The sequence below is a fragment of the Rhineura floridana genome, chromosome 5 (assembly GCF_030035675.1).
Source record: "Rhineura floridana isolate rRhiFlo1 chromosome 5, rRhiFlo1.hap2, whole genome shotgun sequence".
NCBI lineage: Eukaryota > Metazoa > Chordata > Lepidosauria > Squamata > Rhineuridae > Rhineura > Rhineura floridana.
In genome coordinates this window covers 148208316-148211995 of record NC_084484.1, presented here as the reverse complement: position 1 = coordinate 148211995, position 3680 = coordinate 148208316, and positions in this window count along the sequence as shown.

The following is a 3680-nucleotide window of genomic DNA, read 5'->3' as shown; positions in this document are numbered from 1 at the left end:
TTATTTTAACCAAAACAACTATAATAAATATGTGGGCTCATTCAGTCCACACTAAAACTGCATTTGGTAGAGTTGCAGAATTACATTATTTCCTTGAGTTGGAAGTATAAGGTGTTTTTGATACTTTAATTATACAAACCTTTTTTTGTAATAAAATTAAAATGTAGGTAATGGCCATCAAGTCATCATCAGATAATAATGTGAGAGTTATTCAAGAATGCAAGATTTATTCTTTTACTTGTCTCACATATAGTGAGTGAGCTGAGAAGATCATGCATATTATCAACAATGATTTTTTAAAAATTGTTGTAAACTGCCCAGAGATCTTTGGCTATGGGGCGGTATACAAATGTAATAATAATAATAATAATAATAATAATAATAATAATAATAATAATAATATGTAATATAAAATACAAATCCCAACAGTTTTTGAGCTGAGGTTATATTTGTCAGAGTAAGGGTGCAACCCTAGCCTCATCACCACCACTACTGCAGCGTTTTACAGAGTGGTGGATCAGTGCCACATGCGCATCTCTGCCATTCACATGGCAGCAGCAGAAAGTATGGGGAAGGGATAAGAATTGAGCCCAATACAGATCCTTGCTGGTGCAGTGATTGGGCCTGGATCAGGTGTGATGACATTGTGTGACAGCAGTGAAATCAGCTCAGAACCCAGCAGATCCCAGGTTGACTCAGCTCCACCCCCTCCAAATACCCCATTTCAGAACTTTCTGCTAGCTCCTACTAGAGGGAATCCTGCCAGTGGGCCTCCTGCCCACTTGTTCAGCAGCTGGCAGGAAGCTGGTGTAGTAAGGAGAGCAGGGTAGAGGGCTATCTCTGCCTAATCCACTACCAGCACAGCACAGTGTGAGGGGTTTGGATTGGTCTGTAAATCATGAACAGCGGAGGGACACACACACAATATAATAAACCATATAGTACAAACCTAAAATAGAACAGTTAAAAGCAGTGCATCTCCTCAGCGCTCTAGGCCAAACTAGAAGTAATATGGATGATTCATGTTTTGTTAAACATTGCCACCAAGGGAGTGATTCGGTTTGAGGCCACAGCATTGAGGGAGAGGGATTAACTCTTTCCCCTGCACCATCTCCCCAAGTGAAATATTCCCTTTCTCAAAGCTGCTTGTAGTTGTACGGGGAAGAGAGAGGTATCCATGCTATACCTGTTTTTCTCATAAGTCAACTTTAAAGACTGCCTACTTCTACACCAGGGATGTGAAATACATAGCACTCCAGATTCTCATTCTCAACCCCACAGCAAAAAAAGCGGGGAAGGGGCATGGCTGTGATTAACATGAAGGGACCCTGCTCTTCTGAATTTGTCAGTACACTACTGGATGACACCCAGCACCATCTCTTTGCTCCATCTGAATCAGAAGAGGCAGTTCAGGTGCTTGACCATTGCCTGGTGTTGGCAAAGGCTGGATGTGGGCCAATAAATTGCAACAGAATCCAGACAAGACAGAGGTACTGTGTGTTACAGGTTCTTAAATCCCTGAAGTACAGAGGCAGTTGGTTCACGATGGGGTTGCACTCATCTGGAAGGAATACAAGCATAGCTTGGAAGTTCATCTATGTTATTTGATTCATCTATGCCGTTTGAAGCCCAGGTGGCTTTGATGCCTTGGAATGCCACTTTATAGCTACAGCTACTTTGTCAGCTACAGCCTTTCCTAGGCAGGGCTAGCTTGGCTACAGTGATCAATGCTATGGTAATTTCCACATTGGACAACTGTAATGTGATCTGTGTTTAGCTGCTCTTGAAGGTGGTTTGGAAGCTGCAACTAGTGAAAACTCCAGCAACAAGGCTACTGGTGGGTGTTCCTGGCCAGGGCCATATCATGCCAGAGTTGAAAGATCTGCATAGCTTGCCAGTTTGTTACTAAGTTTAATTTAAGGTGTTAACACTGGCATATAAACTCCTAAATGACTTGGGCCACAACCATTGGAAGTGCTTTCTCCCATATTGAACTGCCTGGTAGTTAAGATAAGCAGACAAGGTCCAGTTGGCAGTGCCACCACCCACACTGGTTTGAGGGGCAGTGGTACGTGTGAGATGGCCTTTTCTTTGGTGGCCCTCAGGTTATGGAATTACCTCCCCTCTGAATGTCTTTTTTTTTTTTTTTTTCAATAATTTTTATTCAGATTTTCATAAAACATACAAGACGAAATCATAAAACATTCAAAGACAAAAAACAAAATCAAAAATAGTTAAACAAAAAAAAAAAAAAGAAAAAAAAAAGAAAAATAAAAAATAAAGAGTAAAATATTGACTTCCCATTTGTCAAAGATCAAATCAGTTATAAGTCTATAATATATAACAATCCTGTCTCTTAAGTCATATTATAAAATCACTTTCCTCCAGTAGTTATCTTACTTAATCATCAAATCTCATAAACATTACTTTATTCTTTCCACAAAAAGTCAAAGAGAGGTTTCAATTCTTTAAGAAATATATCTATCAATTTTTTTTCCAGATAAGCATATCAATTAATCCATCTCATTACTAATTATGATAATCTTATTGTCATAACCATAGTCAAAATAAACATTTCAATTAATCCATCACATCAGAATCTGTTAGGTTCAGTAATTTCAGTAGCCATTGTTCTATTATCCCTATTAATTCCATTTTCCATCTTCCATCTTCAGTAGTCTTGTTAAGTCCAGTAATTTCAGTATCCAATCTTCCATTATCAGTATTCCATAATAATCTTGCTGTCAAAGCCATAGTCATATAGTAAGAGTCTGATGGGAATTACCTCTATCCCAAATATTTTCTTGCCATCCATTCTGAATAGGTTGCTGAAATACTGCTGTAAAATCATATCTCTGTTCTTTTTTTCAAAATACACTGGGTCATCTCTTGAAAGTTTTTCCATTGTCACATGGCTGCAGTTAATTCCATAAATTTTCTCTATATTGGGCTCCATCACATCATTCCAGTCCAGAAGATTATCCATGCCATTGATAACTTTATCTCTAGAATCTTCATTAATTTCTTCAGAGATAACATTGAGTTCCAAACAATAGATTTTATTTCTAAAGTCCATAGACTCCAAATCTTGTTCCTGTTCCACGTTTGTTCCAATCTCTGGGATCTCCTCTCTCACAGGGACCCCTGTTCCAGTCTCCAGGGTCTCCTCTCTCACAGGGACCCCTGTTCCAGTCTCCAGGGTCTCCTCTCTCACAAGGACCCCTATGTCTTTAATCTCCTGTGTCTCCAAACAATAGATTTTGTTTCTAAAGTCCATAGACTCCAAATCTTTTTCCTGTTCCACGTTTGTTCCAATCTCCGGGGTCTCCTCTCTCACAGGGACCCCTTCCAGGGTCACCTCTCTCACAGGGACCCCTATATCTTTAATCTCCTGCTTCATTTTACTCAATTCAATTTTCAGCTCCTTACAACCCTGTCGCAGGTTTTGTTTCGTTATCTCAATCTCATCCATTATTTTCTGAAACATAGTTATTTCCAGATTCTCAGCCACTTTCTTAATTGCCATTTTAAAAGAAAAATATAGGAAAACCACTTCTTATTTCAGCAACAATTGGGTTAATACTCCAAACTTGGTGACATCACAGTATAAACAGAGCAGACAGCCTTATCTCTCCATGCTTAAGTAAACAAAATGCAGTTCCCAGGATCGAAACAATTAA